Raw genomic sequence first — 13,513 nt, 5'->3', positions numbered from 1 at the left:
GTATATTCCTCATTTTCTGGAAACAAAGAAGACACCAACAACATAGCTGGCAAATACAGAGTTTATTCTGGCCCACAAAGAAGGTAGGCCAGATTTGAGTGTGCCTGCCACTGTGACTCATCAGAGAAACTAAACCTCTCTGACCGTGCTGGGGTTTTATTACTCTCCCGGCATGGTCCTCACCCGGCCTTACTAGAGACAACTGTGCTTGTGGGCTTGCTGCTCAGCCTACTTCATGCTGATTCATTAGAAAATTAGTTCCAGATTCTGATGAAGATACCAAGCCAAGATTTCATGGTATTTTCCCTGAAAGGGAAACTTTTAAAGAAAGTGGTGGAAAGAATATTGAACTTATGAGTCAGATTATCTGCATATAAATCCTACCTCTTCTAGGAATTGTGACTGTTGGAAAGTTACATATTTCTGAGACAGTTTTCTTATCTACACAGAGATAATAATTCCTAAAGTTGTTGAGAATTAAGTGAGGACGTGGAGTAGGTATAATTCTTAGAATAGTACAGAGGACAAACTAAGTGTTTAGGAAATGTTCTTTTTTCTTCCCTCTCTTTGCAGTAATAGACCCTTCAAGTACTGATTCCTATAGCTAACTGGCTAGGCAGCAACAGCCTTATGCCATGGCATTTGGGGGCACAAGATTCAAAAATAACAAAACTGAGTTTGAGTCTCTTCTATGCATTGTATGGCATTCCCAAGAGAATTTTATTATAAATCCCACTAGTACTGCTACTGACGCTCAACAGAATTGGCAACCACATAGTTAAGACAAAGAGACCAATCTAGAATTGCCTATAAACACTTTGAAATCAGTTTCCAGGGAAACTTTGCTAGCTGGTCTACTCTCTCATCCTGGAACATGACAGAGGATTGAAATCTGAGGTCCAAGGCAGCCAAACTCTCATTGGATTAACAGTATTCCTATAACAGATGAAACCTCAGGGGCTCCCAAAGGAGAAAACATATTATTTATGAAGCCACATATGGCTTTACAGGCTTACCTTCCTAACTAGGAGCATTTCGGCAACAGGCTGATACACTAGGGTAAGAAGAGCAGAAAGTTTTAACTTGAAATGCCGCATACAGGCGTACCTCGGAGATGTTGCAGGTTCGGTTTCAGACTACCACAATAAAGTGAGTTGTAATCTTTTTGTTGATGGAGAGTCTTACCTTCAGTCTGTAGATTTAAAAAATGCAACATCCGTGGAGCACGATAAAGCAGGGTCAGAAAAATGAGATGTGCCCGGTGATTAAATAACACTCAGAGCTTCTGAGGGATCATCATATATCACTTAGTGGCAGAGAGTAAAATACTAGGACCAAGAGTTATCATAAAAGCTTTCTTACGTTTCATTTCAGTTGGAATTCAGACTTCTACCCAGCACCATCGCACCAGCTTTTTCTCCAAGCTTGAGGCCCCCTGGGTCAATGAAATGGAAATTCACTAAGAATTTAATGCTATTGGCAAAGCCCAAGCTGACCTTTCAAAGAAACCGGCTGCAATTACTTTCCATCTCAGGAGAGTCTGATCAGCAGGATGTTCTAAGCAGGGTTCATCTTTGTGGCCTTCAGCCTCTGCTTCTGTACACTGTTCCCCTCTCTGTCCACTTTCTCTCCAGTTTCTCTCTAGAGCAGCTAATGTATCTCAGGAGACCAGGGGAGACCAGCTTAGTGCCTCTGAAATCACAGTAGGCAGGCCTGTGCCTGACATGCCTGTCTCTGCGTAAGGAGACCTTTCAGAAGCACCAGAACATCCCCATCATTTCTAGACCGTTTTCCTGGACTTTCAGCTCTTACTCGTTGACCTTATTAGGGAATTAGACACAGATGAGAATATTCTGCCGAAGCCAAAAGTAGTTGATCTTCATCAGAAATAGGCCACCCAGAGAGGTACTTCTGCTAAGCTGAAGAGAGTTGGTCATCTGAGGATGGTGCTAGAAAGACGAAATAGCAGAGCCAGAGGTCACTGCTACAGTTGAGACAGGGTTTTCTTTATTTTAAATATCAGACTTTCTGTTCCAGAATCAGGGCAGAGAATTGACATCCCAGAGAGAATGACCTAATGTTGCATAGCCGTATAACTGTCACAGAAAGAGATGAGTTATAGATGTCTTTTCTTGTCTTGGTAACAGGGTGGGGTATTTGTATGTGTGTGCATGTGTGTGTTAATCAGACTTTAAGCAAAGTATCACTCAGAAATCTTTTATCACATCAAAACTTGTAAGATTTTAGATTTGCTCTCTCTCTCGATAAAAGTATGCCCCTTGAAGCACTCACAGAACTGAGACCTCCCACCTTATTCTGCTTTGTTTCCCATTATTTGTCACTGTCAATCTGTCCTATGGTTTATTCCCTGGGGCACTGAGATACCAGATTAAATCTAATAAACTAATCTCTGTTGTTATGCTAATAAGAGGGAAGTACGAAACCCTTTGGAAACAATTTGTGCATTTTAAATAAGGCCTTTGAAAAGTCACCAGCCTTTGTTATCCAACCTATTAATGACCTTGGTAGTGGAAATTTGAGGCTGATAGAGTAGACCTTTGGGGGCCTCCAGCCTGGTGGTGCTGCTTAATATTTGTCCATAACTTTAGGTTATCCCTGAATGAATCTCCACTCTTTTTTTATGTTTCCTTTCCTCAGTATCTCTGTTTTCATGGTATCTAGCCTCCCCTTCCCCAGGAACAACTTATATATGTATATATATATCAGCTTATATATGTATATATGGGAATATATATATAAGATTTTGATACAGAGATTAGAAGACTCAGCTGCCCTATTTTTAACTGTTTGAATGAAACACATAAAGCTCGTTGTGAACTTTATTTAATGAGTATCAAGCTGATACAGCCCGAGGTGGTGATTCGGGAGCCTAATTCGGATTGCCTTGATTTCCTCAAACTAAGAGAAGCAGGTTTTATGGTGGGCAAAAAGGAAAGGGCTACTCAAATCTGACTTACATCTATGAAGATAGTTGAGTACTTATTTGATTGTGAGCAGAATTGATGTATTTATTATAACATTATGGTCTGCTGAGATTTTTGCTAATTATTTTGGCCACATTAGTGAATTACACATTGGAGACCTGGTGCTCCAAAATCATGCCACAAAGCAGAGTGTTAAAGAAGCAGTTTATCTAAGGGGAAAAAAAAGAGGTCATTCTTCCTATAAAGGAAAACTAACTCTGTGCTGGGGACCTGTGCAGCCTGGCTTCCTGTATAATATGTGGGTCTGAAGTGGCCACAAAATGGTGAGTTGCTTTTTGTTTGTTTTCATCCGAGCATGAACCTCCAGGCCAAATGACGTTTAGCCTTATCCTCCCTGAAGCACAGACTCACGGTTACTTCTTCCGACAGCCATCACAGACTCCCATGACAAGCCCTTAAATGGGGGATGGTTTCCGCTTTCTAAAGCATTAAGAAAGAATTGAGCAAAGTCATGGATCATGGGAAGAAAAAACAGGCTCCTGGAACTAAATCAGCCCTTAGGAGGTTTGGATGGGTTGAAGCAAAGAGAAGGGGGTATACCAAACATCTTTCACCAGCACTAGACTATTAGTGGATGGCCTTACCTGCCTAAAATTATTACTTCTCTGCTCTGTTCTGGGTCTAACTCTGCTTCACTTCTAATTCTTTTCTACCACAGAGGGGAAATCAGTCTTCTGATGTCATGATTTGGATGTCATGATTTCCAGGGAAAGAGTTCATTAATCTGTAATATTATTGGGAATTTGTCTAATTTGCCAATAGTTTTTTTTCTTATTATCTAAGTTTCTAACTCCTATTGGCATCAAGAATAAATTTTAACCTCAAATCTGAAGTATTACTCTAGCGACCATAGTCATGGTTTTCTGATGTAATGCAAGGAGAAAATTACAAGAAATCTAATATATATCTTGGAATATGTCCAGTTTGCCAATGCATGACTATCCTTCAACTTTACAAATTTGTTTTTTCTCAGCAGAAATCAACATCTACTAGTCAAATAGGCAGACGGCTCCCATCTTTAACATTCTCATACCTTTGAAGTTAGGCAGCAATAACTGTTTTTTTCCTTTTCCAAATCCAAAATTAAATTTGGAAAAAGCTGGTAATCAGAATTCTTCTTCAACACATTTAAAACTGAGAACTACTTATTCTTACTGTCATAAAAACTCCTATGAAGTTTGATAAGTTAATAAATACAGAGATATAGTTCTGCATATATGTGTGTGTGTGTGTACATATATATGCATATATGTGTATTATATGTACCTTTTTTTTAAGATGATTATGCCTGGTATAGCAAATGCTGGTTAAAACAACTTCACCCCAAAAATCTAAAAATAGCGAGAAGTAGAGCAGGTGGTTAAGGGAAATTTGGAGTACAGTAGTCCCCTCTTATCCACATGAGATATGTTCTAAGACCCTCAGATGCTTGAAACTGGATAGTAGCAAACCCTATATATGCTTTGTTTTTTCCCATACACACATACCTATGATAAAGTTTAACTTATAAATTAGGCAAAGTAAAAGATTAGCAACAATAGCTGATAATAAAATAGAACAATTATAGCAATATACGATAATAAAAATTGTCTGAATGTGGTCTCGGTCTCTCTGTCTCTCTCTGTGTCTCTGTCTCTCTGTGTGTCTCTCTGTGTGTCTCTCTCTATCTCTAATAATTGATCTGATAACCAAACTGGCTACTACATGACTAACAGGCAGGTAGCGTATGCAGCGTGGATGCGCTGAACAAAGGGATGATTGATGTGCTGGGCAGGATGGAGCAAGATGGCATGAGATTCTATAACACTACTCAAAACAGCATGCAATTTAAAACTTATGAATTGTTTATTTCTGGAATTTTCCATTTAATATTTTTGGAGCAGCTTACCCGCGGGTGAAACCACGGAAAGCAAAAACCACAGATAAGGGGGAACTACTGTACTGAAAGTTACATAGGAAATAGAGGCTAATTTGTCTTGTTAATGAGTCTCTGAAGCAACACTGGCTGAATGAAAAGATGGGGCTCCCACAGACTTTCCTAGGTTGTCAAACCAAGATTAATGGCACAGCAATCAGGAGTTATCATCACCTTAGTGGGATATGACAGCACATTTTCTTTTTTGTGAGTAGAGCAACTTTGCTGTCTCTAGAGACTTTCAAAAACGGCTGGATCTCCACATTTGGTAAAATTAGTGCTAATAGTCTTCTGTTCTCTCAACTATAAGAACCCATGTTCACTGTAGCGCATCTAGTTAGTTCTACCACCCAGATTTTACTTGTAAGTATCCTCTTATTTCCATCTCTGCTTCCCAGAGTCCTTCAATGATTTCTTATTGCGAATAGGGTAAAATCAAAGCCAAAAGTTTCGAAGCCCTGTGTTACAAAGATAGCTTCTGCCCACCTCTATAAATTGAGCTAATTTATTCGCCCTCTTATTCACAATTTCCTGGTTATAATCGTTCATCTGCCAGTTCCTAGAACTTGCTAAACTCCTTCCCACCTCTAGGCCCTTGCACTCAACAATTCCATCCATCTGGAGCTCACTTTCCCTCACTCCTCACGTGGCAAGATCTCTCACTCTCTCTCCTTTTAGATCCCCACTTAAATGCCACCTCCTCAGAGAGACTTCCACTTGTCACCTTATCTAAGTAAGTTTCTCTTGCTTTTCTTTAGTGGCCTTTTTACTTTCTAACACTTATCACAATCCCTCGTTACTTTATTAAGTGTGAATATGCCTTTCTCGTTAACTTTCCCCTCTAGAGTGTGAGTGAGCTCACTGAGGACAGGAATGTGTTCTGCCATGCCCACCTTGGTGTTCTTCATCGTCGATATAGTGTCTGGCATACAATAAGCACTCAGTATTAAAAAAAAATGAGTTAGTGAACAAAGGAATGATAAACTTGCAACTGAAAACCTTTTGAGGAACTCTTCTCACAGTACAGTAGACATTGTCTGCCCAGACTTATAGCTTAGTGGTTTTAACAGACACGCTTATAACAAAGCAGAGTGCAGTTCTCGTAGTATAAACGAAGAGCTAAGAAACATGGAGGTGATAAATCTTCCTATTCCTACTGTTGGTGTTTCAAACTGCGACAGTTCGGTGGAGTCATAGCTCTTCTGCCTCATGAAGCTCTGCCAGCTGCCTAAGGATTCGGTCAGAGAAGAGGCAGAGGAGGGGTGGCCATTTTCCTAGGGCCGGTGATGCGTTAGCAGAGCAGAAGGGCGGTAGGAAACTGTGAGGCAAAGTGGAAGAAAGCGAATCTCTCCAAGATCTGTGTTTAAAAAGAAATAATGCTGTTCCACCCATTTCTGCAGAGGTAGCTCTTGGGCATATTTTACTTATAGTCTGCTACTTAGAGTTCACTTTCATCTGGCTCTTTCATGTCCACATTGAATATGAAGTGGTAAGATAAGCCGACTAGAAATGTACATGTATTCAGGTTCCATGAGAAAGCCATGAAAAGAATATGCCAAAGCAGTTACTGACTGGTAAGCTAAAGAATTTTTGCAAAGGTGCGTGGGTGTCGTTTGCTAAGAATCGATAGCAACAAGCAGACTGTGAGGCTGTTATCACCAACGTTTAACTGCAGGCAGAATTTTTAAGATGAAAGGTGAAAAAGATGAGGATTGTCAGGCTATTTTCAATATTTGAGTCATAGTCACACTCTTTCACAGTCGAACAGTGGCAGGAGAGATGCTTGCAAGTTCAAGGCTGAATTGGGTAGTGAATTGGAAAGTGGATCTGGAAGTTCTTATGTTGTTCTTTCTGGAATGCATCTACTTAGCATTTGTTTATTTATGAAACATTTATTAAACTTTTGCTCTACACCAAGGACTGTACTATACACTAGAGAAACTTAGGTGAGTTAAGACACCAGGATTAAAACCAGTTAAAGCAGGTACCCTCTAAAGGGAATCCAGACACATAGCAACCAGTAATAGTGCCACAGGGACCGACCTAGACAAAGAAGAGATAGTTTGTAGAAGATGTAATACTCAAGTTCAGCCTTAAAGAATGAATTTATTCTATTTAGCAGCATTGGAATGGGAGAGCACTGTAGACAGTCAAGGAAAGGTAATGACAGGAACAAAAGCAAGTAGGAACATACAAAGTGCCTCTGGGGAATTGTGAGAAGCTGTAATTAGAGAATAAGACACATGATCAGAAAAAAAGGAGAAAAACCTTGAATACCAAGTTTAAGACTTTCCAAGTTTTTCTGTAGATAATAGGGAGTCTCTATAACTTTTTGAGGAGGAGGAAATAATGATCAGATAACTTCGATGATGTGAAAAATAGCTCTGACAAGTGGTATGTGGAAGGCGAGTCGAAGAAGAGGAGAGACTGCACATAGGGATACTAGTTACGAGGTTTATGGCGGTAGTCTAGGTGAGAAATGCCGAGACCTATAGTGTGGGAACAGAGAGCAAGGTATATGTGGGAGAGACATTTGAGAGATACCCAAAAGCACTTAGTCTTTTTTTATGTATAGAAGGTAAGGGTGGAGGGATTAAAAATGACTTCAGCCCTTATCTTGAATAGTGGAGGATAGTGAAGCTACTGACCAGCAGAGAGCATTCTGAATGCAGGAAAGGTTCCAACACAAGCAAAGGCAGGAGGAAGATGAGTCCTATTTTGGACATGTTTATAATGAATTGCCTCCAAGAAAAGATGAAAAATATATTTAGACACGTGACTTTGGAAAATAGGAAAAGAGGAAGCTAAGTAACGGAGTTATGGATTTAGGAGTTATCAGCAAATAATTGACAGTAGAGCCATAGGACTAAACGAGGTCACCCAAGATAAGAGTATAAAGCAGGAAGTTTAGAAACATGAAAACAGAATAGTTGTATTTAAATGCTAGAAAAAAATGATGAATTAAATAATTTACAAGAGTAACATTAGTTAGAAGGAGAAACAAAAGAAAGTTCACAGAAATCAAAGGAGATTTTTCTGGGCCAGATCTAAAACGATGAATATAATTTCTGCCTATATTCCATTAGTCAGAACCCAGTCACATGACCCCACTTGAATGTGAGTGCGAGATCCCTGGCAAAGTCGCCACTTCCCAGAAACAGCTCTTGACTGTGGAAGGGAGCACAAACCTTCCGTAGGCAGCTGTCCGTCTCTGCCCCAGTAATTCCGATCTCACTAGGTCTCCCCAAGTAATTCCCCACATTCACCTCTGTGATATAAAGACATTCCACAGCAGCACACATTATTTCAGCCCATATAAGATGAGATAGGCTTTAGATTGTAAGCAGTTCCTTGCCAGCCAGCTGTAACTATATCATTTTATCACATCTGAGCACCACACAGAAATATCAGAACATCTCAGCATTGTTTCTCAGAAACACTAAAGTGTTGTGTATCGACTTTGTCATTGCAAGAGCTAATGAAATCTTTGTGACTACACATTAGTGACTATGACTAGAACAATGGAGAAAACATCCATGCTGGAAATATTTGAGTCCATTTGTTAGTGTATTTCAGTGCTACAAATAGAAACCTTGAAACTAGCTATCTCCCTGGGGTGCTAAGTGAAAATCTATTAGAAAAACAAACATGGTGCCACCGTTTTGTGTAAAACAACTGTTATTCAACTTCCAAACTGCTAAATGCGAGGTGAGGAGGCAGGGTGATTCTCACTTTAGAAAAGCTTTTATAAGAGACTGCACAGTTCTCAACCCTTGAGGTATAGGGATGCAGTGTCATCACATAACGGCAGCGCCTCACTGTCTTGTAATTCAGAGTTGTCCAAAGATGGGTATCACCTGTCCCCAGTAATCCACGGGGAAGGGGCTGCCGATGCTTGCAAATGAGGATGGAGATAGGATATAACCTCTACTCTTCTGGAAACTACGTGCTCTGTCTTTTGACAGAGCACTTATATTCAGGACAGGGGACAGGGACAGTGCCGGGAGAAGAAGCCTCAACTCTGAGCTGTGAATGATTCTCTCCTAAAATATCTAAATTCAAATATACCTTGAGATCCTCCTGAAAATCTCTGGTCTATATGAGAAATTTATTATTCTTCCTGTTAGCTTGATTTTTACTTTATTTCTTAGGGACTGGTTAGCTCTGTCCTTAACCCCCGTCTCTGCCTAAAGTTTCACTACCAAGTTTTCCTGCATTGACTAACAACGAATGGCACCCACACCCAATAAATTTCCCCTGATTATTGGATTTCTCTTTTGGCTGTAAAAGTAGTGGGGATAAGGTGTGGAGGGGTAAGGATTTGGGGTTAAGGTATCACATTTCACTCTGTACCCATGAAAGGGTAAAGTTCTGTTGGAGCACACAGCCATCTTCCAGTGTCGAAAGTCAGTTATGATTAACGTTCATTCCTTTAGTGCAGCACTGCGCTATTTACTATGGAGGATATAAGCCCGCCCTCCCCCGTTGGTCTTTATAATTACATATGAAACCGCATTACTGTTGATTTTGTTTACCATCATCTTTAATTATAGAGAGAAAACAGTTGTGTTCAGTCATGCCTGAAATCGTGTCACACTAGGGCTGTCTCTCAACTACTCTCTCCCAAAATGCCAATCAAAAAATGTCAAAATTAACAGTTGTTAATTTTAATTATGTTAAGAATTCAGAGTTTACACTATATAAATGAATACATTGTTCTTCACTGGTTGACTTTTTCACACAAATTTGCCCAGAAATGAAAAACCAAGTTGCTGATCTTGTCAGTGTGGTAATGGAACGAGGTTTCAGAAGACCCCGGGTTCTCATTTCATCTCTTTTACATCCTATAGCCACGTGAGCTGAGATCTGTCCTTCGATTGGGCCACATCTCAGTCTTCCGCCATGTTAGCTGTAATAGGTGATTGTGAGAATCTAAGCACATGTTAAAGTATTTCGAAAATCATAAGGTAGTTTACAAATGTAAGGTACTACTACCTATTCATTCATTCAGCAAATAAATACTATTACTTAGGAGTAAGTATGTGAGAAAACATGGCTTCTGTGCGCAACACAGTCTTATGGGGGGACTGGCATGCATACAGTGCCGCAGTAGGTGCTGTGATGGAGATGCGTACCAGGTACAATGAGAACCTAGCGGGAAGTACAACTGACTGGGAGACCAGGGAAGGCTTCAGAGAATATGGTGTGAACTGAGACTTGAAGAATGAGAAAATGTTTGCTCAATGAACTAAATGGGGAAGACAATTCCAGGCAGAGGGAAAAGCATGTTTGAAACTATAAAATAATTTACTCTGTCTGAAATTAGACATGCAAGATAAGGAGGTAAAGACAGACAAATAGACAAGGGATGAATTGTGAAGAGCCTTTGAATTTCATGCTAAGGGGTTTAGATTATATACAGGGGGAGATATAAAGCCATTGAAGAATTTTGAGCAGAACTTTGATCAGGGTTTTGCAATGTAGGTTATTGGCATGGCTTAGGGAACAGGCGGTGGAGAGAATGAGGCCCTTGCAATTATCCAGGAGAGAAAGTGTAAAAGGAAGAAAAAAACAACTAGGTTTTATGCCTGAGTGAATGGCAATACTTTAAAAAATAAAGAAGTCTTAGGGGGATTTGGTTTTGAGGGAAAGCTTCAGCTTCAAACTGTCATTGGCAGGTCACTTGGAGGTAAGGGATCCAGCAGGTAGTTAGAGAAGCAAAGGGAAATTTCAGTGCTAGAGATGTCACTGTGGGAGCCGTTGACATCAAGGTTAGAGTTGAGACCAGGAGACTAGATGAGAGCGACCTAAGAGAGAAGAATAAATAGGGGATGGAGCAGAGAAGTTACATCACTGAAGGAAAGGGGAGGGAAAGTACCTGGGTGGTGTCACAGATGTCAAGAGAAGAGACAGTTTCAAGGTAAGTAGTCAGTAAGACCTAATGCTGGAGAGAGAACATAAAAAGAAAGAAACAAGATCAAAGGCTAAAAGAAAACCAAATAAGAAGCTACTGGTGATCTTAGAGAATAGTGAGACCGGCAGTCAAAAGGAAGTGAGTTCAGGAGTGAGAAAATGATAAGAAAAATATAAGTAAACATTTGGACTGTAGGTTAGCCAGTGGCACCATATTTTATCATAATAAGGTACAAAATGAAATGCCAGTATATGATGTAAATTATTATTACCCTTTGTGTCCTGAAAACCGTAAGCTTTGAGTCCAGTGAACCAATCAGAATCAGACTTTTATGAACAATGTAATTTGCTTGTATCCAAAAAGGAAGTGAACCACAGTTGTCACTTTCATCATTTCCTTGGCCTGTTTTGCTTGCTGTTACTCCTGAGTGCCTGGTCAACAACAGCAAAAGCAAGGACTGTTATCCGTAGTTGATATACATGTATACTAGAGACATGGTAACATCTTACCAGGATTTCTTAGTTATGACAGTAAAAAGGAAAGCACTAGGACAAAATCAATTCTGTATCAAACATGAGCTTTTTTCCTTTAATTCTGACGGGTATGGATTCCCATTAATGGCCCAAAGCATAGGTAGTGGATCAGGGGCCTGTTCATGAGTTATGGTCACTATGTACAGTCATGGACAAGTCACTTAAAGTAATAGTTCTTTCCCCAGGAAGACTGCAATGTTGATAACTGGATAGGATTTTGAGAACTTGAGATACGGCACTTTATCGATGTTTCTCATTATCTTCTGACTTACCTATGCGCCATTAAAATAGCCTAAATAATTGGGCTTTCAAGGGATAAATAAAAGTACAGTAGCAATTTCCAGATTCTGTGAGTGTGAAACAACCCTGGGCTCAGATGATATTGATGGTTCCATGCAGACTACACTTGTCTGAGACATCCTCTCAATTAAATAACTTCCTTTCCATTGTGAGTAATCTTATCCACTCAAATAAGGTGGCGTGGTATCTGCAAGAATTCGGAAGTTCTGTGAAGCTTAAGGTTAGAACATGGTAGAATTTCTTTTTAAAGCCTATGGGAATGAAATCTCTGAGATGATTCCTACAAGATAGGTGCTCTCCTGTCCCCTATTCTCCAGGTTCTTCACTGAAGCTTAAAACATTTTTTTTGAAAAACAAGAAATAAAGGACATGTTTATTTTTCAGACTCCAGTGTGAGATGTCTTCACATGTTAAACCTGGCAGAGAAGCCAGTGTTTAATCTGAGAGAGAACTGTCCGGTAGACGTTCGGGCCTCCTTTCAGAGAAGTGTCACCAACAGAAATTTACTTGCTACTTTTTCCCTCTGTTGGATTAATTCATTAGATTTGAAACTGAGATAATGGTTTCATTTCCCTTTTCTGTGACACTCTACGTGAAAGGAATAGAAGAGTTGCATGACCAGTAGTGTAAAGAACTCCACCGACCACTGGCCTGGTGGGATGGACAGTTCCTACAGGCCAGAGCCTGTGGCAAGAAGCTGCTACCAAAGGCGATTCAGTGTCCTTTCTCTAGTGCCCACTTTTCTCTTACTTCCAGAAAACTTTATTGAGAATTTCATATACAATATGCAGTGTTATGTACTCTGGAGAATATAAATAACTTAGAATTTCTGTTATAGATATAAACAGAAATACATATCTTACATACACACATATGTATACATACATACATTCACACTTAAAGGACTCTATCATTAGGATCCTTTGAGCTGGAAGAAACTAATTCCAACTCACATGGATTAAATAATAAAGAAATTTGTTACTTCATATATTAGGAAGTCGAGAATTCGGGTTGCTTCTCATGCTGTACCGTCAGGGCTCAGGCTCTATATTTCTGCAATGCTCTTAGCTTAGCCCTCCTGTTGGCTTCATCTTAGGCCAGCTGACCACATGATTACAAGAGGGCCACAGTAGTTCTGGACATCCCGGGCAGGTAAGAACATGACGAGGCAGAGGTTTTCTCTTGTATAACAGTTTGGGGATTTGCTGGCAGGGAGGTAGGGGGAAATGGATGCCATCAGGAAGCCGACAGTCAGGTAGAGGGGAGAGCATGCAGTAGTGTGGTGGATGCTGTGCCAGAGGTGTGTACCATCTATAATGGAAGTACCCAAGAGAAGGTCCTCCCTTTTCTCCACTGGAGGGAAGGGGTGGCGGCTGATCAGAGAAGACTTCACTCGAGGAAGAGGTGGTTAATCCAGTGTATGACACGCTGACTTTGAGGTACTGTGGGACCTCCAGGTGGAGAATGGGGAAATCCAGTTGGATGTATATCGACCTAAGGCTGAGAAGTCTAGGGAACAAGATCGAGGATGTAGGTGGTGGCGAAGGCTCTGAGGATGGATGAGCTAATCCAGAGGACAGACTGGGACCAAAAATGAGATCCTAAGGAACATTGACATGTAAAGCACGGGTGAAATAAGAGGAGTTGACAGAGACAGAAAATAAAAATGAAAATCTTTTAATGCCATCTGTGTGTGGGATGGGTCTGAGCCAACTAGAAATGACATTTTGTGGTATTCACATGTGTGACTTGGGTAAAGGACTGGTAAAAGCTAGGAACCTTTTAATACCCGTGATTTGTGCAGTAGCAGGTGTCTTTCCCTGAGAAACTGAGTGAGACAGACTTA

General features: G+C 40.3%; 1 protein-coding gene across 6 annotated transcripts in view; it reads left to right on the top strand.

Annotated features, from left to right (window-relative positions):
• The window catches only part of TANC2 (tetratricopeptide repeat, ankyrin repeat and coiled-coil containing 2), a 296,707-nt gene that overhangs the window by 238,179 nt on the left and 45,015 nt on the right, over nucleotides 1–13,513 (top strand). The gene's annotated exons all lie outside the window — the stretch shown is intronic.

This window comes from Pteropus medius, unplaced genomic scaffold (genome assembly GCF_902729225.1).
Source record: "Pteropus medius unplaced genomic scaffold, Ma_sr-lr_union100, whole genome shotgun sequence".
NCBI lineage: Eukaryota > Metazoa > Chordata > Mammalia > Chiroptera > Pteropodidae > Pteropus > Pteropus medius.
The sequence above is the reverse complement of the archived record's forward strand: the minus strand, read 5'-3'. Positions and strand labels throughout refer to the sequence as shown.